General features: G+C 39.9%; 1 protein-coding gene across 10 annotated transcripts in view; it reads right to left on the bottom strand.

Moving 5' to 3' along the window:
* The window catches only part of APBB2 (amyloid beta precursor protein binding family B member 2), a 384721-nt gene that overhangs the window by 269253 nt on the left and 94446 nt on the right, over positions 1–21022 (bottom strand). For 9 of the 10 annotated variants that reach the window (XM_086705187.1, XM_086705186.1, XM_086705182.1 and 6 more), the window contains exon 3: positions 1033–1138. The exons of the other annotated variant lie outside the window; for it this stretch is intronic. The gene's annotated coding sequence lies outside the window, so the exon portion shown is untranslated. The remainder of the gene's footprint in view (positions 1–1032; positions 1139–21022) is intronic. 10 annotated transcript variants of the gene reach the window in all.

Below are 21022 nucleotides of genomic sequence, written 5' to 3'. Positions count from 1 at the left end.
TATTATATAATAATACACAGTTTAATTACAAGTAAATTTATAATGCATACAATATAACAATAATTAATACTTCTATGGAACTTCTAAAGAAGAGGTCTTTTCTGCCTTTTTTTTTAGACACATTTTAACTAGCTCATGTGTACTGTCAGAAATGCAGAGGAGCCATAAGACACAAGGCGTACAAAGTTTAGGACACTACCTAGTACTTAAATGGACAAATGGTTCCTATTGTTGATATGGTTTCTGGAACATGCCGGAAAAAGGATGTGTGTGTATGTGTGTGTGTGTGTGTGTGTGTACATGCATGTGCTTTGTTTTGCTTACAATCTTATGGGCCATTCATACTTCCACACAAATTCTACAATAAAGCAGATTGACTGTATTATCTTCAAGGCCCATTTTACTTGTTCAAAAAGATCAGGGAATAAAACAGAACTTTAGAGCCCCAAGCAATTTTGTCTAAAAGAGAGCAAAACCATTCACGCAGTGTCTCAATTAGAATATCTTAGAGTACCTCCAGAAAGCTAGAAAACAATAAAACTGATAGGCACGTCAATTCTACCGAGACCAAGTCTTGAACAAGTGATTACACATTTTGTTTTCCTTTCTAGACAAGAAAAGAGCCAAATGGATTTCATTCTTATTCTAAAAATTCAGAACCAAAGAGCCTATCTAAAAGTCTAAAACACTTGAAGCTCAGAAAACAGGACTCACTTTTCTGGCACACAGTATTCTAATGCTTTACCTTTAATTTGTGTACTGCACATCTGATAAAAGGTTTATTGAAACCTTGAGGACTCAGTTTATGAAACCCAAAAGATTTGGCAAAATGCAGAAAGTCATCCTAATCTCTTGGAAGTTTTTTTTTTTTTCAAAGGTCTCTTGAGTCCCTTTCCATGTTTCAAATCTGCAAGAGCATATAAAACTTACAAAGCCAAGAAAGAAAGTTGAAAAGCCACAGACCCACAGTTAACTTCCTGAGAGGCATATAACAAAAATTTTTTTAAAACAGCAAGTTAGGAAATTACTTACTTTTTCCCCAGGTCTTTGGTACAAAGCTCAAAAGGCAAGTTCCCTTTTCCCACAAAGTCTTGTTAATTCATAGCAATCACGCAATGAGGTCAAGCAGCCCAAATATCTAAAAATTGCGCAGAGACAAAACGTTAAAATTCAAAGTCAGATTAGAAATTAAGAATCAAGATACGTATTGCTATTCAGAGTCTCTCTGCATAATTACAATACAGATTTCACTGGAATATCTAAATGATAAGCTGTGTTAGCTACTTTTCTTTCAGAACAATACTAACAAGGCCTAAATCAAGATGGTATTTTGATCTGTCATCCTATTAAGGACACTAAAGGAGGATCCAGCAAGTATTCTTGGCAATCATTCATGGTAAAAAATGTCCTTCTCGGGGAGTCATAAAAAAATAACTGAGGGAGGATCTGGGCTTCTAATTATACTGTGACTTGGGAGGGAAGGTCTTCCGAAATCACACTTGCCCTGCTCCACCTTCCAAAGATGAGCTCATCTCACAAGCACAGAAGTGGCTGTGAATAGAAAAGAACAGCAACAACCTAAAGAAAATCGTCAACAACTTGTAAACATCCTTCTCATGGAATCATTTAAGCACACTTCGCTTTTGCAGGTGGGAATGAGAAAGTGAGTTGTGTGAACTTTTTTCTCACCAAACGGAAAATCCAAAAATTCTGTACGGTCATATCCTCATTTGAAAGAGAAGTTACTTCCCAACAATCTCACAAGTGAATACATTGGTAATAACTCATAAGATTAAAACGTCTGGGTAGGTAAAACAGATGCCGTGGGGAAACCATAACTGAAAGTCAGCACCCCTCTCTCCAGGTTCTCCCATTCTAGGCCTTATGCTAGATGTAATTCTAAGCACGATAAACTCATTTAAAAGCCACGAGAGATTGAGAAATAGGTCAATTAGACGGAGCAAGGAAGCACTGCTACAGTAGGCAGTCATAACTGAAAAGCAGACAGAATCCCACAAACATCAATAGGAATCTTTTATTATTATTATTACTACCATTGTTACTGCCAACACTTATACAGTGTTCACTCGTATGCCAGATTCTTCTCGTAAGCGTTTTACGTGTATTAACTCTATTAGTGATAGAGACAAGAGGAATATCCCCTAGACATCACTGTGTCACTACTCAGTACACTCAGTTCTGCTATAACATTTGTGTTTATTCCAAGATGGCTATGTTAGGGAACAATTTGAGCATAACTCGAATGTCACATTTGTTTATGCATGATTTCATTGCAGGAAACCCTAGGTAATAGCGTAAGATTGCATCCATGCAGAACACAGTTGCAAAAAGGTACACAGAATGCACAGAGCCCATGCCTCTAACATCAACGAACGATCCCAGTTTCCACCCGTGTGTTACGAGCCACAGCCATCCACACATGTTGCCCCAACTTCCCTTCCAATTTGAGGTAACCCTCCTTCCACCATTTCAAGTAACTCACAACCTGCAACCGTGCCAAGGCCTCAGTCTGCAAGAAAACATCAGGATTTTGTCAAGGTAAAGTGTCATAATTGACTATACTATTTATTTATTTCTTAGCCACCTAACATGTGTAAAGTTGTGCTATAATTCTTATTCAGTTCCTATCTTATTTTTTTAATGTGTCACTGATAAAGGTTTTTGAGTGTTGTGTCCCTGACCCGATTTTTCCCATAAGTGCAGTGTGTTTTACTGTAGGCTTTTGCATAACATGGTGGTTTTAAGAAACACCTGTATCTTGTTTTAGCAGAACTCAGGATACCATAACTGATGTTTATAAAGATGCTTGTGATTTGAACCAGAGGGGGTAAATGGTGATTTTCGTATTTTTTTCATTATGTTAAAGAGGACAGCAATATATGTAATACAATTTTAGAAAGATTCTCATTTATAATGTTTATAATTTTCAAGTGTAGACACTTAGTTTAAGGTAAATGAAAACTTTATGAGAAGTTCCCTAATGGTGTTAGATAAATAAGGTCCTACACCACACCATTTAGGACAGATCAAGATGATAGAGTTAAAAAGATAGATCCTTGCAGGCAAGAGGGCTTACCTGTAATTACTGGAAATGACAAACTGAACTGAATTAGTTTTCATTCCTTGAAACCAATAAATTGAAAAAAGACTCTGAATTTATCCTTAAAAAAGTCCAAGATATACAAAAAATGTATGTGTATGTACAAGTAAGTTTTTCTATGACAAGTAGTATTATTTTAAGGAACTGTAAAAATATAAATACCCAACAAAGGGTAAACAGTTTTTTTCTAAATCTGTAAAACATTTAATAAAATGGGAAAATGTTTTTAAGCAGTGTTCATTGGAAATGCAGACTATAAAACAATATGTTCAATACAGCCCCAATTTTGTCTAAAAGTATCTATAAGCTAGAAAAAAAGAAGGGAAAAAAGTCAACATTTGTATAGCTGCTAATTAAAGATAATAATATTAAGACAGAATACTTTTTAGTTTCTTTGCATTTTCTTGTGGTACTCAAATTTTTCACAATAACCACATCTACTTTTACAGTTACAAATAACAAGATACTATATAAAAACAGAACGAAGGGGGCACCTGGGTGGCTCAACTGGTTAAGTATCCGACTCTTCAGGTCATGGTCTTACGATTCCTGAGTTCCATCCCTGCATTGGGCTTTGCTCAGACAGTGCAGAGCCTGCTTAGGATTCTCTCTCTCTCTCTCTCTCTCTCTGCCCTCCCCCCGCAACCCACCCTCCGTACATGTGCATACTCTCTCTTCCTAAATAAACTTAAAAATTTTTTCTTAAAAAAAAAGTTAAAAAAAATAGAACTAAGGCATTTGATGGGAAAAACCTCTTTTTATTACCACTGTAAGTTCACATGTGAATCTAGCCAATAAGGCCAGCCCAAGAACACAGACACCAGAAGCTTCCTTCACAAGCATTAACAGATCCAGTCTCATGACTGCACCCTTGAAAGTATTTTCTATCTCACAATTCAAGGCATATACAGTCCCAACAGGGACGTTCAAAGTATATAAATCTATTACAGAGGCTAAAATATAATTTGCTTTTACTGGCTAAAACTGTTATGGATTAGTAAAATCCAGATGAAAGGAGATTTTTAATTATGTAATTGTATACAAGCTATCTTAATGTCTGAAAGAAATTTCATTCTGAATGAAGAAATTGTGTTCTGGATAAAGCTCCTTTCAAACAAGATCAAGATTAAAGAAATACAAGGGGCAATGTATTTGGGCGTAGGAATAAATGCTCCACTTGGGGGAGTTTTAAATAGAAAGTAAGAAGAGAGAGAGATTAATCTTCATGACTTCCAAAAGGACTCAGCTATATTAAAATCTTCCCAATAACAATGAAACTTGACTTTGAAAACTGTCCATTTGCCAAAAATGGTGGGGCGCCTGGGTGGCTCAGTCGGTTAAGCGTCCGACTTCAGCTCAGGTCGTGATCTCACGGTCTGTGAGTTCGAGTCCTGCATCGGGCTCTGTGCTGACAGCTCAGAGCCTGGATCCTGCTTCAGATTCTGTGTCTCCCTCACTCTCTGCCCCTCCCCTGCTCACACTCTGTCTCTACCAAAAAATGAATAAACATTAAAAAAAAAAAAAAAAGGTGACTCCTTAGTCCTGAGTGCACTGAGTTTGATCTCATACACTGACATCACAAAACAACTGAATGGTGAGGGTACTCAGGGGTCAGAGGACAATTTGGTACAATCCGGCCACAACACACCTGAGTTTACTCACCTATGCCTGGCTAGCAGCACATTTAAATAATGTGTTCCTTTTCATTTTCAGTTTACCCTTCCTGGTGTACTGTCCACCCAGTCGCTATTTAGAGCAATTGCTTTAATACGATGCTCCACTGTCAAGAACGTACGGAGAATGAAAAGTCAGTGGTTGTGGATGTGTGGGTGTGGTTCTGTTTCATAAAATAACAAAGCACCCGTCGTATTCAGTGTACCCATTTGAATAATAACCATATTCCTGCTGGACAAAGTATACATGTAGTAGTCTTTGTATTTTTGTTTTGTTTTTTCACTTCCAAACACGCAGACTTTGATGAAAACCAAAACAAAACAAAACCCTTATGTTTCAAATTTGCTTTTGTATTTTTAAGCATTTTCATAGGTTCCCTATCAAACGGAAACAAATGCTACTGGCTTCGTGTTTTGTTTTTAAGAATAGAAAAGGCAAAAGAACATTTTCATTTTGCTATTATGTATAAAAAGAGATCACAGAGGACTATGAGTTCCAAAAAATGAGTCAATTCAAGATACCCCTCAGAGGCTCTATCACTTTATCAAATGCATGCTGATTACTTTGAAAAGTACCGGAAATTCTTGGCTTCTGAGTTCTCACAAGTTGCCGCCTAAAATGCTGCACATATGCACCTTCAACAATTTGCAACCAGGTATTATTTTTTGCAGCTGAATATTATAATCAGCAGGTCAGATATTATATTCAGTTGTAAGGATTCAAAATGAAAAGGATAAATTTTCATTTTTAAAGGACGTGCTGAAATACATCCATCCACACATACCACACACTGACCCTGAAAATATGGAGCACTTAGGAACTCTCAGGATGGAAACTCTGTTTGTTAAATCGCTCTAAGAATGAGCACATGTATAGCTCAGGGGAACACACTCCCTTGGCATTATCGGATATTAAAAAAGGGCAACCAATTTTCAGAGTCTACCTGGAAAACAAGCAGGGATTATATCCTGGGGCTCTCTAGTCACTCCCTGGGCAGAATTCCAATGTAATTTAAATTGGTCTTTGGCACATTCTCACTTCCTTGTTTGCCTCACTGTGTCACCTCTGGTCCAAAGCCCAAAGACCTTCACTTTCGATGGCCTCCTCCTCTCAACTGGTTCTTTCCTTCCAACTTGTTAACAACCCGTGGCTCCATGGGAATATTTTAGCAGAGGCTGGAGGATGGGAGAGCTTAAACAAATGATTGTTGACGTTTAACTCTGTCTAGAAAATATCCATTTTTAAAGAAAGCGTGAGCACCCAAATCTTCACTTCTAAATACCTTAGTTCATTCCAGAAATAGCTGGGACCAGCCCTGGGGCAAGGAAAGTACAAAATTGCCTAAAACATCTTACTATGCAAGAAACCAAGGAGATGCTCAAATATTAACACAGGCCTGACAAAAGGACACAGGAGCTGTCTCAAAGGGCCAAACGTGGCACAGTTTGAACAACAACGACAACAAAAAAGAATGATATGGATGAGTTAGAACACACTGAATTAAAAAAGGAACCATAAATTCATAGAAATTCATGAAATAAGGGATAGCAGGAAGCTCTTCTTTACAAAGAATGACAGCTAATAAAACACCAAAGAAACAGCAGAAACAGAAAATCCCACTTTGCAACTACCCAGGCAGTAATTGATTCAGTCAAGGATCATTAATGGATGCTAAAACCATTAGGGCAAGGGTTTTGTGGGTCAGGATACTCACAGCCTCTGAGTATCAACCCACAGATTACTTATCATTTAAGTATGGGAAAAGATGTCTTTATAATAGAGAATTCTGGCAGACCACTTTACCCAAGTGATGGCTGGCATAATCAATTATAGGACAACTGAATGTCATTGTTTGTCAAATGATAATCACTACGTCATATTTCTGTCAAAATGCTTAATCTGTATCTAGTCACACAGTAACAATCAAATCCAGATTGTGGTACGTTCCAAAAGACAACTGTCTTGAAATCTTCCAAGATACCAGTGCCATGAATGATAAAAACAAACAAAAACAGGGTGACTGCTCTAGATGAAAGGAAACTAAAGATATAAAATTCAATGAATGATTGTTGATGAATCTTGGATGAGGAAAGGAATAGTTATAAATGATATTATTTATTGAAATAACTGGGGAAAGTTAAATAATAAGTACTCATACATTATCTATGTATCAGACAATATTTCTTGGTGATAATGGTATAATGGGTTATGTGGAAGACTATTCTTATGCTTGGTAGGTACCTATTAAAGTATTTAGAACTAAAAGATCATGATCTCTACAACTAACTCAAATGGTTCAGCAAAATTTATTTATTTACTGCTCAGCAAAAATTACTTAAAGTGTGTGTGTGCGTGTGTGTGTGTGCGTGCATGTATAGACAGACAGACACAAAGACAGAGATAAAGCAAATTTGGCAAAATGTTATTTTATATGGCAGGCATAAAAACCAGTAACCATGATCACTTGTAGGCTATCTGTATTCTGTACAACGAGAGATCATAAAGGAGTTCATGGCTGAAAGGAAAATGACACAGACAGGAATACAGTCCACTGGTGTTACAGCATTTAGTCTTTCAAAAAAACTTTTTCCAATTCATTTCTCTTCTGTAGCAATTAACTAATGGTCATTAGTTGGGAGCAAGAAGAATGAAAAAGAAAAAAGAAACTCAAGGAAGAGGATGACAAAGGGTAAAAATTAGCCACAGAGAAGTTCAGTTCTCCTCCACTCATTTTGAAGAAGACGAAAGTCTCAAGGTTTAAAAATTGTGCCTTGTTTCCTATCCTGGTGAGAAACCCTCTGTGGGCGTGGCCATTTCCACTGAGCCAGAAAGAGTCGTTCTACAAGCTTACTGACCAAACACCCTAAGCAGGGAAGGCTGAGCACCTGATGTCATCCCAGCCCTGGTCAAGCCCAGAACACGGTGTGTCTGAGCAACAGTCCAGGGAAGCAAACATGCATTCCAGAACCATAGCTCTCAGCAGCTGCCTCAAGTTTAATGGGTTTGAAACAGAATTCTCCCCACCAAACTTGATCCCTTGTTTCTATGACCCCTTTTCTCAGTCGAGCCAGTCTCCAAATTGCAGCTTCGTCTTTCACTTTGGTTCCCATGGCCCATCCTTCAAACCCACTCTTCCTCGTTCACACCCTCGAGGCCACGTTGGCCACAGTCTCGTATTTCAGGCAGAAACGGCCTCTCTTTCCTCTGTTCTTCCTCAATATTTCTATCTCCTGCACTCACTTGGCGCTTTTTTAATTGCTTTGTCATACAGTGTCAATTCTACACGCACTGTAGGTAAGTGCTCTGTTATGTTATCTCATTTAAAAATCACTGTAAGTCTGTGGAATAATTTATATTATTTTATCCCAACTTTACAGAAGAAATGGGTGTTCAGTTGAGACCATGTGTCCAAGGTCACAGAATTGTAACACTGACATTCAGAGGTCTTCTAGCTCTACCCTAATACCTAGGTGCTTCCTATTGTTAGTTACAGCTTTAAACACTGTCCCCATGGCCTTAAATCAAGCGTGGGATCCTTGAAGGAAGAGAGCATTTCTGTGCTCTCTCTAGAGTCTAGCAATACTCATAACTCATGTTCACTGATTTACATTTCAAGACTCAGATCAGAAAGCATTTTTCTTTGTGACTTCTATTCCTGCAAAACCAACCACTCAATTCTCCGTGCTCTCTATATGCTCCTACTGTGGCAATGCACACCTTAACTTTCCGTGACGGCTGAGGGTACACATGGTACACAGTAGGCACTTAATGTTCATGGAATGAAATGTTTATGCAGGAGGCAGTTGGGTTTCTCAACAGGGCTGCTATGCCTTGCTAAAAAAAAAAAAAAAAAAAAAAATTTGACCTCATTTTTATCTTTATCACATACTGAGGAGGAAAATTATTTTAGGAAAGCATGACAAAGGGGAAATGAAGATGAACGGAGAGCACAGGTCTTGGCTCTTTGTGCCATATCCACTCAGCTTGCTGCCCTGGATATACTATGTTCTAGAGCTTCTAAATTTTAACGTATATGTAACATTATTTCAAAACAAATTATGATTCAGTATGTCTGGGGTAGAGCCCAAGATTCCACATTTCTAACAAGCTCCCAAGCGATGTTGATGCTGCTGAAATCCACGGGCCACACTTCTAAGTAGCAAAAGGTTCTAGACAGTTGTAATGAAAGTCTGCCCACTTAGAGAGATGTAACAGATTGAAATAGCGAGACGTAAGATTCAGAGTGTTAATGCTAGTTATCTCTGGGCTTCTCCTTTCCACTTTTCTATAATTTCTACGAATTTTATCATGATTCTTGCTGATGGAAATAAAATTTTCAATACTATATATACAATTGCACTTAAAAACTGTACATTTGGACATTTCTCTGCATGGCTACATCTTCATTTCAGCAACAAATATGCTTAAAAGGACTAGACTTGGGAGCGAACAGGTTGGTGAATTTAGCAATTCCCTATCTACTCGTTTTAACACGTAGATTAACATAACACCGCAATTATCCTTAACAGTCACCACCACAAGCATTGTTTTTCTCAGGTTCCTTTCCCTTAAGAGAAAGAATCCATTCAGTTGGAAGACAATAAAAGGCAAGTCAAATTAAGGACAGAAGGAAAAACAAGCAGGCACTACATACTGAATCCCTTCCAAGTGGGTCGATGGAACTGCATCAAAGTCCAAATGGGGGAAATGAGGTTCTCCCAGGAGAGGCAGGGTGGACTGGCTTCCACTACAAGGCTAAACGCAATCAATTAAAGCAGCACTCACCATCCATGCACCTGCAAGTGAGGTGGAAAGAAATGAGGCCCAGAGGAGCCCCACTTCCAAAGTGTAACAGGGAGAGGTCATTAGGAAAAAAGCAATCAGAGGGGGCCCGTTGGCAGGAAAACTTTCCCCAATACCCACTTCCTTCTCCTTCACAGGAGTTCCAGTGGTTGCCAGGTTGCACAGTGAGAGTCGTAGAAGCTGTAGCCCTGGCAGGTGGGCGTTTTCACACCCACCCCGATACCTGCAGCAATTCTAGACACCTGCTCAGCCACTGGTGTCTATGACTCGGAGTGGCCGAAGACCAAGGAGGAGGCCAAGCGCCCCATGGCAGAACCAGGCATCCCTGGTTAAAGTAGCACACTTCTGAGGCTCTGCATCCTCTACTTTCCAAATCTCTTCCAGCTTCCACGTAAGAGTTTCCCACCACAAGCGTCAGGTATTCGTAGCACAATCCCACTCACAGTCCTAAACAACTTCTGCCTTCAAGAAATATTGTGAAACTCACTGTGAAATTATCCACAGGGACTGGAACTGAGTGTCCCAAAGGCTTATCTATACAACGGAACCAAAAATCACTTCTGCGTGTCTACACAGAACCATTTTAAGGATGTCATTTCACATCTGTGAAGTTTCGACATTGGGCTCAACCAAAAAAAACAACACATCACTGTAGCTCTACTGAATTCTGTGAGTCTAGTGCTGGTCTACTCAAGGCAAGGAGGTATATGCTGAGTTATTTAAAAATGTGACCACTTGAGATTTTAAAACTAACATCAAAGTCATCATCTTGATGGGGGGGGCAGAATCTGAATCTATCTGGACTTACATTTGTTTATGGATAGTCAGTATTGTTTTTATTTTGAACTACACTGGTGATAGATGGGGTGGGTGTAGGGAAAAGCACCATAATCTCAATGCTCCAAAGCCTAAAAGTCTTAATGTCTTAGTTGGAATTTTAGATTTAAAGACACTTAAGAAGCATGATAATCAAAAGAAAAATAATGCAAAACATGGTCTTTTACTTGGAATCTGGTTTAAAAAATTTTTTTTTCATGCTAAAAGACTTGGGGGACAAATTTGGGAAATCTGACTATGGACTGACATTAAATGATATTTGGGGACAAATGTTAATTTTATTGGGTGTCACAATGGTATTGTGTTCACATAAAGCAGCTTCCTTATTTCTTGGAGATGCATGCTAAAGCATTTTGGGGAAAATGTCATGATGTCTGTAATTTATTTTTAAATGGCTCAGCAAAAGATAATATAAGAAAATTTCTACAGATGAAGTACACATGGAAGAATGTCAATAATTACTGAATTAAAAAAAATTTTTTTAACATTTATTCATTTTTGAGAGACAGAGACAGAGCATGAGTGGGGAGGGGCAGAGAGAGAGGGAGACACAGAATCCAAAGCAGGATCCAGACTCTGAGCTGTCAGCACAGAGCTTGATGTGGGGCTTGAACCCATCAACCGTGAGATCATGACCTGAGCCGAAGTCGGACACTTAACCGACTGAGCCACCCAGGCGCCCCAGTAATTACTGAATTTAGATGGAGGTTCTATGAATGTTAACTGTAGTATTCATTCTACTTTTTTTCTATATTTGAAAACTTTTAAGACTTGAAATGTGTATCAGTCAGAAATATTTATGATCTTGGGGCATCTGGCTGGCTTAGCTAGAGGAGTGTGTGACTCTTGATCTCAGGGTCATGAGTTCGAACACCACGCTGGGTGCAGAGATTACTTAAATAAATAATACTTAAAAAAGAAAGAAAAACAAAAATATTTATGACGTTACAGTTCTATCTCCCTTGTCCTATTATTGTCTTACTACCGTAGACGACAGTCTATCTAAAACAGTAAATAATTTTCTTTCCTCTAGAAGATATTTTCTCATGCCTTCCCACTCTCTGTACCTTTGTGTATTATATTGTCTCAACCTGGCATTTTCTGTCTCTGGTCATGGTGCCACTGGTTAGAGGAGACCTAATCTCAAATGCTGCCTTCTCTAGGAAAACTTTCCTAACCACCACCCACCGCCTCACCAACACACACAACTCTATGCATCTCCCTTTTCTTTCTTTCTTTTCTTTTTTTTAAGTTTATTTATTTTGAGGGAGAGAAAGAGAACAGGGGAGGGGCAGCGAGAGAGTGAGAGAATCCCAAGTAGGCTCTGCTCTGCACTGACAATGAGCACGAACACACCAACCCTGAGATCATGACCTGAGCCAAGATCGAGAGTCAGACGCTTAACTGACTGAGCCACCCAGGCGCCCCTCTGCATCTCCCTTTTCTGACTCCTTATCCCACTCACTGCAATCCATCCTGCACAGTAAAACTTAAAGCCAACATTTACCGACAGCTGCCCATGTGTGAGGCCCTGCTCTACACACTCTCCTGCGTTCTTCCATTTACTCGTTTTATTCCTACACCAGGTAGGCAGCACCTGCTCTTACCCTCTTCTCCCAGGTGAGGAAACAGACTCTGAGAGGCTGGGTGACTTCCCCACGTCACAAGGTTAGTCAATGGCAGTGCCAGGCTTCACTGGAGCATAGCCCCACCTGCTTCCAAACTCTCAAGCGCTAAAGTTCGCGTCATTTGCACAGCAGCCGGATCCTTCCCTCCTACGCTCTAACGGCATAAGGGTGGGCAGGGCACCTTACATGTTTAGTCACTCCACAGACATACATGTGGAAAAGCCACTATTACCAGAAACAGCTACTCTGTGTGAGGGGATAAGGCAGTGAGTAAAAAGGGACAGTTCTTGACCCAGGTAAAATCTATGAGAATCTGAACAAACTATGCACTTCAATTTCATCACTATTGGTGGATTAATTGTAACAAATATACTATATTAATGTAAGATATTAATAATGGGGGAATGGGGGGAGAGAGTAGAGAACTGTGTACTATCTTCTCAATTTTTCTATAAAACTAAAAATGTTCTAAAAGAAATAAAGTCTATTTTTAGGGCGCCTGGGTGGTTCGGTCAGCTGCGCGTCTGACTCAGCTGGCTCAGGTCAGTCATGGTCTCACAGTTCGTGAGTTCGAACCCCGTGTCAGGCTCTGTGCTGACAGTCAGCTCAGAGCCTGGAGCCTCCAGATTCTGCACCTCCCTCTCTCTCTGCCCCTCCCCTACTTGCATTCGGCCTCTCTAAAATAAATAAACATTAAAAATAAAATAAAATAAAAGTCTATTTTTAAAAGGAAAAAAGACTGTGACTGTGAGGTTGATTTTCTTGACTGGCTCTTAAACTACCTCTTACACAAATTCCAAAGAGTGGTCCAGTCATCATTAGCAAAGGGAGTGGCGCTGAAAAACACACATGGGCCCTCTTTGGGGAGTGAATTAGAACTAGGATCTCTGACTAAATGTGTAGTGTACGCTTTTTAAACCTAATCTCATACATTCATGTCCCTCCCCTCATACAACCCTAACATATTTCAGGTTCCAAGTTCTCCGGCTTCATACATGACATTTTAATCATTTCCAGAAAGCACTTTACCACATCTCTTACTTCTCTAAGTCAATTCAAGTTCTTAAAGTCTCAGAAAGACTCTAGAAAGTTGTTGGGTTTTTTTTTTAAGTGTGGGTATTTATTTTCTTAAAAAGTCAGAGTCCTAACTCCCAAGTTCTATATTGCCATCTCAAATTTAGAACCTTAGGCATCAGCGCCTTAACATACTCAACCAAACCACGCCTGGTTCTTCCCTAACAATGGGAACTCAGCCTTTCTCTGTCCAAGGACCTCTTCCCACTGTAACGATGACTCTCTTCACCGCATTTATGAGATTTTCTAGACTCCCACATATAAAGACCTTCCTATGCAGAGCTAGCGTAATAAGTCACCATGAGTAACCATAACTCTGTTAGATCACGCTCCTGGAAAACTACAGTAGACCATCACAGACATGTAAATGTTTAACAGACACCATTTGATAATATTAACCATAACAGTAAGTAACAGCATTAACAGTATTTTACTTTTTGCAGTGCATTTTGTAATTTAGTCTCCTAAAAGTACTGTCATATGGGTGGCAAAGAGATCACCATTTTATAGATGAGGACAATCGAAGCTTATCATTGAAGTCAGAACCCATTCAAATCCACCACTGCTGATTTGTTCCACTCGGCATCCTTCAAGGCCTGGCTCAGGGCCAGCTGTGTTTTTGCTCTCTCCAGCCAGAGAGACAGGAGCTCTCCTACCTTGTAATTTTCCACAGTACTCCCCTCATCTCTGGAGGCAGTCTCTCTTTCTCTGCAGGCCATGCATCTGTTCATGCATCCAATCTCCCAGCAGAATTATATAAACCAACTCAGGACTAGGGCACTGCCTCACTCATACTTACCACCCCCAAATGTTAACACAATGCCTCACACAGTGGGTACTCCCCAAATCCAATGGCCCATGACCAAACATGAATGAGTCTCTGCTGCAAAGCTTACCCATGGGCAAAAAGCCATGAAACAAAAACATACTCTGTTCTGGTTCTTGACAACCAATGGGAAGTTCAAGATGATCTTTTTCCTTGGCCGTAAAGCAAAATAAATTATATTTATGTTTTACAACATGGCTGATAACCATAAACAGAAAACAGAGTTTTGTTTTCCCCACAAGTCCTCAACTGGGCTTCCAATTTAGGACCTAGAATATTTATTCAGGAACGTGCCACAGGTCTCAGTTTTCATCCAGATTTCAGAAAGGGGGAAGAGGAAAAGTCATTTCACCATCTATATAGCTTGAGTTCCTATTACAGGAAATAACACCTAAAATTGGCTTGTGCGTATCTGTCTTCCGATAGACTTGTTGGCCATATTGGCCATTTTGTTATTAGAATCTTTGATTCTCAGAACCTAAATCAAATGAGAAGGCAAATATTTTTATAAGATCAAATTGTTAAAAAAAATTCTTCTCTGCCCCCTGGCATGAAATAAAAAGCCCCTGACTTCGCACAGAGAGTGACTAATTCAGAGTTAACTGTTCCTGCCTGAAAGGAAACCCAAGGCTTTCCAGTGCACCAGGACATCACAGAAGTTGCTGAAAGAAGCAGTTTACTGAATGGTACTTCTGTGTCTTCAAAGTTTTAATATGTCCAACGGTAGAAAACTAAAACCATCTGGATCAAAGAGGCTAAAATTCAATGCTTGCTTTGTTTGTTTTCAACCAGAATAACCAAAATTGAATATAGCTCACAAGGGTTTTGAGTTTCTGCCTCAGTATTTTTCCTTCTGTGTCCAACTATAAAAGAGACTTTTAAAGAATAAAATGTTTAATACTACCATCAGTAACACAGGTGCTTTGAATTTTTATCAGGACTGAAAGAATTATGCAAACCCTTCCCAAATCCAATGGCATATACTGTAGACCCAAACACCACAGAAATAGTTAGAAGTGTCCTCAAACTTCAGTTAATGAATTGCTTCTCTGCCCTCCTCAGAAAAGTGATCACAGAATACCAGAGGGGGCTTAGGAATGTGTATGTGTGTGTGTACACATTTGCATGCTCATCTGTGGTGTGTCTGGGTGGGGTTAGGGTTGGGGAGGGCAAGTGGGAGAGAGCTGGAACTCATGAAAAGCGTCTTGGGTGTCTCCTAAAACCTAAGATTCCACTCCTTCCTTTGTTTTCCACTCCTTTTTTTGCTCCAGGATGTCGACCCATTTAACAACATCTTCCCTTACCCTCTGGCTCCTGGTTGGGTTTGCCCAATGGAGAGGTACCCACAGAAGAGCAGAAGGAAGAATGATTCCCTCCCTGCAGGGTCCCTTCAGGTCACAGGTGCTGTCGGGTGGCCCACTACACAGAGCTCTCTGTTGCCCTATAATTGCCCCCCCTTCTCCTGCTCAGGCCCCAAGTGGGAGGAGTTTGGCTATTATCCCCAGGGCACTATACTATCTCCTATGTATTCCCCTACACCTGCCCAAGCACATCTGAATGTGCCACCTGTTTCCCACTGGGACCTAGACTGGTATGGAGGCCTAAAATCTTTGAATATTCACCTAACAAGACAGTGGCCTGTAATTACCATTGCTCTCCTCCTGCTTTTATGACAGCTTTACATAAATTATGTCAAAGAGTCGTCACTCTACAATATTTCAGGACCTTTTAAAGCTAATTGTTTGGCTGCTGTTTTGGTACTGACATGGTTTTTGTTTTGAAATCCCCAAATTGTATCATGAGCAATAAACTAAACAATAAACTAAGTAGAGAAGATATACTTGAAGCTTAAGTGATTCTTTTTTTCAGCCCTATTGAGGTATAGCTGACACATAAAATTGTAAGATATTTAAAGTGTACATCGTGGGGATTTGGTAGATGTATTCATAGTGAAAGGATTCCCCCCATCTAGTTAATCACCACATTCCATCACCTGACATTTATTTATTTGACCATAGATCCTCATACTTATTCATCTTACAGCTGAAAGTTTGTACCCTTTTACCAACCTCTCCCTATCTCCCTCACCCCCTACTCCCAGCAACCACTTTTCCATTCACTGTTCCTGAGTTTGACTTTTTAAAAAAAAGCAGATTCTATATAGGGCACAAAAGCAAAAATGAACTATTGGGACCTCATCAAAAGAAAAAGCTTCTGCACAGCAAAGGAAACAATTAGCAAAACTAAAAGGCAACCAACAGGAATGGGAGAAGATATTTGCAATCGACATATCAGATAAAGGGTTAGAACTATAAAAATCTATAAAGAACTATAAAGAAATCTATAAAGAACTTCTATAAAGAACTTCTCAAAATCTATAAAGAACTTCTCAAACTCAACACTCAAAAAACAAATAATCCAGTGAAGAAATGGGCAAAAGACATGAATAGACACTTCTCCAAGGAAGACATCCAGATGGCCAACCAACACATGAAAAAATGCTCAACTTCACTCATCATCAGGGAAATACAAATCAAAACCACAATGAGATACCACCTTACACCTGTCAGAATGGCTAACATGAACAACTCAGGCAACAACAGATGTTGGCGAGGATGTGGAGAAAGAGGATCTCTTTTGCATTGTTGGTGGCAAGGCAAAGTGGTGCAGCCACTCTGGAAAACAGTATGGAGGTTCCTTAAAAAACTAAAAACAGAACTACCCTACGACCCAGCAATTGCACTACTAGGCATTTATCCACGACATATAGGTATGCTGTTTCGAAGGGACACATGCACCCCCATGTTTATAGCAGCACTATCAACAATAGCCCAAAATGTGCTATCGATGGATGAACAGATAAAGAAGACGTGGTATATATATACAATGGAGTATTACTCGGCAATCAAAAAGAATGAAATCTTGCCATTTGCAACTATGTGGATGGAACTAGTGGGTATTCTGCTAACTGAAATTAGTCAGAGAAAGACAAATATCATATGACTTTACTCATATGAGGACTTTAAGAGACAAAACAGATGAACATAAGGGAAGGGAAACAAAAATAATATAACAACAGGGAGGGGGACAAAACAAAAGAGACTCTTAAATATGGAGAACAGAGGGTTACCGGAGGAGTTGTGGGAGGGGGGATGGGCTAGATGGGTACGGAGCATTAAGGAATCTACTCCTGAAATCATTGTTGCACTATATGCTAACTAATTTGGATGTAAATTAAAAAAAATAAAATTTAAATAAACAGATTCTATATAAGTGATACTACGTAGTATATGTGCTTCTCTGTTGGACTTATTTCACTAAGCATCATGCCCTCAAGGTCTATCCATGTTGCAAATGACAGAATTTCCTTCTTTCTCATGGCTGAATAATATCCCATTGCATATAGAGAGACCACCTCTTCTTCATCCATTCATCCATCAACAGACACTTAGGTTGTTCCCATTTCTTGATTACCATGTATAATACCACAATCAATACTGCAGTGCACGGATCTCTTCAAGATCTTTCCTTTAGATATATACCCAAGAGGTGAGGTTACTGGATCATATGGTGGCATTTCTATTTTTAATTTTTTGAGGAATCTCCATAGTGTGGTCCCTAGGGGCTGCATCAATTTACGTTCCCACAAACAGTGCATAAGGGCTCTCTTTTCTCCACTCCCTGGCCAGCATTTATTATCTTTGTCTTTTTGATAACAGGTGTGATATCTCATTGTGGTTTTGATTTGCATTTCCCTGATGAAGCGTGATGTTGAGTATCTTTTCATGTACCTATTGGCCATCTGTATGTCCTCTTTGGGAAAACATCTATCCAGTTCCTCTGTCCATTTTTCAGTTGGATTGTTTGGTTTGAGGGCTATTGATTTAGAGGAGTTCTTTATATACTTGGGACATTAACCCGTATCAGATACATGATTTGAAAATATTTTCTCCCTTTCAGTAGGTTGCCTCTTCATTTTGTTGATGGTTCTCTTTTGCCGGGCAGAAGCTTTTTAGTTTGATGTGGTCCCACTTGTTTAAGTGATCCTTTCAAAAACATAAGTCAGATCAAGTTAGGTCTCTGCTCAAAACCCTGTCATCTCTCTTAGAATTGAGTGTTTTCAGTCCTCATTCTGCCCTGCAGCACCCTTCGTACCCTACCCCTCCCTCCAACCCCGTTTTTTTTGTTTGTTTTTTTGCTTCACTCTTCCTTTGTTCACTCTGCTCCAGCCCTAAGGGCAGCTTTGCTGTTTCTTGAACATGCCAAGTCTGCTCCCAGCTGAGGGCCTTTGCCCTTGCAGTTCCCTCCACCTAGAATGCCACCTCCTGGGTCTTCATGTCACCACATGTCACTGATTCCTGCTCACCTATAACTGTCCCACAGGGCTTTGCCCATCACCATCTCTAGAGCAGCCCTCTCTTGCCTCCAGCTCTCTCTCTCTCTCTTTGATTCATCTTCCTTGTGCCTATTACCCAGATCTAATACATATTATTTGCTCATGGTCCATCTCCTCCTATGAGAAAGCATGGTCCCAGAGAGGAGGACCCTGTCTGTTAGGATTACTGCTCCTGCTGCCTGCCTTGAACAGGGGGTGACACACAGTCAGCACTCTGTGTATACATGTTGACTAAATGAGTGATTTGGCCAGGAAAAGAAAAATTTTAACTGCCAGTCTGCTTTCTTACTGACTGCAGTAAGATGTCCAGTGGCCACCTTTCAAAGATACTACACAAGGGATTCTGAATAAGTGAAAAGATGAGTTTATGGAATAACCTGCCATCCTATGTGAGGTTTTCCACCCTGCACAGCAAAACCCACTGAGTACACAGTAGACAATAAAAAATACGAATAAATTGAAACTATTTAAACCAGGGCAACAAAGATTTTCTATAAAGGACCACACAGTAAATAACTTATACTTTGCAGGCCACAGAATCTCTGTCACAATCACTCAGCTCTGCTGTCACAGCATGCTAGCAGCTGGACACTGTACATAAATGAATAAGCACAGCTGTGTTCTAATAACACTTTAATCATGGACAATGAAAGAGGAATTTTGTATAATTTTCAGGTATCACAAAATATTATTCTTAATTTCTTTTTCATTTAAACATGTGAAAACTATTCTAGGCTCATGAGCCATGTCAAAGCAGGCAGGAGGCCAGATCTGGCCCCCGAGCTGTATGTAGTTTGCTGATCCCTCATTTAAAATATTCTTGAGGGAGGCTTTCTTCTACCGATAAAAAACATTCTGAACCATGAATCTGTCGGATATTCTACAATTAATTAAGCATAGAACAACCACATTTGTTAAAGAATAATAAGCTGGATAAACAGTTGGGTGAATAAACATTACTAATTCACTCTTCTAGGACTGTTCTTCTACCCAGATTTTAGTCATCTTTAGGCACAAGATATGTTAGCCTTTTTTTCCTCAACTAAGAGTTTTCATATTCCATCCTAGTACAGAAATCTCATCTGGCTTCTTCTTTTATAGTAAGGGGAACTGTAACAAAACCTTAGGATAAAAAGAAGAGGGTGGTTTCCTGGGCTTTGGGGCAAGGCAGAGTCTATGTAATGTTTTATGACAAAGTGCATAATGTGTTGCTTACACTCTGCTTTCAAATACTTTCAAACACACCCTGTTGTGTGGGCCCTGGAATGAGAACTATTTGGATTGCAGGTGTTGCTACAATTTAGGGTCATCTGTCCTCATGAGCCACAAATTTGCTGAAAAGGCCAGGCCAGAAGATGGCATGACTAAAACATGTTATTTCAACACCTGAAACTAATAACACTGTATGTTAACTAACTGGAATTAAAATAAAAACTTAAACACACACACACACACACACACACACACACACACACACACACACACAACATAGTCAATTAAAAGTTTTTAAAGAGAGGCACCTGGGTGGCTCAGTTGGCAAAGCATCCGACTTTGGCTCAGATCATGATCTCACAGCTCATGGGTTCGAGCCCCAGGATTGGCTCTGTGCTAACAGCTCAGAGCCTAGAGCCTGGAGCCTGCTTTGGATTCTGTGTCTTCCTCTTTCTCTGCCCCTCCCCCAATCATGCTCTGTCTTCTTCAAAAATAAATAAACATTTTTTTTAAGTTTTTAAAGAGATTAAAAAAATAAAAAGATTAAAAACAGGGGCACCTGGGTGGCTCAGTCAGTTAAACGGCAGACTCGTGATTTCAGCTCAAGTCATAATCTCATGGTTGGTGAGTTCGAGCCCTGCATCTGGCTCCACACTGACAGAGAGGAGTCTGAGATTCCAAGATCATGACCTGCACCGAAATCAAGAGTCAGACGCTCAATCGACTGAGCCACCCAGGCGTCCCTGATGCAGAGGATTTTAAATTTCACTCAATTATCTCAACAGTCTCATCTCTTATGTAATAGCAACTTATGACAATACGGAATTTGAAGAAGCACTCTTCACGCTATCACTTAGAAGAGTCAACCAAACACAGGAAGGCGGTGTAGTTTTAATATCAAACATGTCTATCTGACCCTAGATACACAGTAGAGAACAGGTACACTTCACTTCAAATCTCCAGATATTTTAAATATCCTGATGTTGGGTGTCCCAGAAACCTGATCGAGACAGAATTCAAAAGGAAAGTTCTCAACATTTAACACCCCTCATCTTCTCCAAGCCTAGGAGACGTGGCACAAAACCAAAACTCATTATCACCTAATTAACTACAGACCCCACCTGCCCTGTTTGAAAACACATCTATTGAAACGTGACGCGAAAAATCGTAAGGTTCTTTGAAAGACCTCTAGTGCTCTGCTTCTTGAAGCATTTGTTTTCCAACTCATACTGTAAGTAACACAGCCCACAGATTTACTGTGAAAACCAGGGATTAAATTAAGCTTCAGTTAAATTCCAAGCTGCCAAGGACAGTCTCCCGAGAAAGCAGACGTGGCTTGAAACCCCGGCATCTCACGTACGTGGTCCAATTCGCACCAAAGACAGCCGTCCGCAGAGCCGCCCCATCTCCGTGGGAGTTGCCTCCATTCCGCTGAGCTGGGGACTCTCCAC

This window comes from Puma concolor, chromosome B1 (assembly GCF_028749965.1).
Source record: "Puma concolor isolate L17-30 chromosome B1, mPumCon1.1.hap2, whole genome shotgun sequence".
NCBI classification, from domain to species: Eukaryota; Metazoa; Chordata; class Mammalia; order Carnivora; family Felidae; genus Puma; species Puma concolor.
This window is presented reverse-complemented; position numbering and strand designations above follow the sequence as displayed.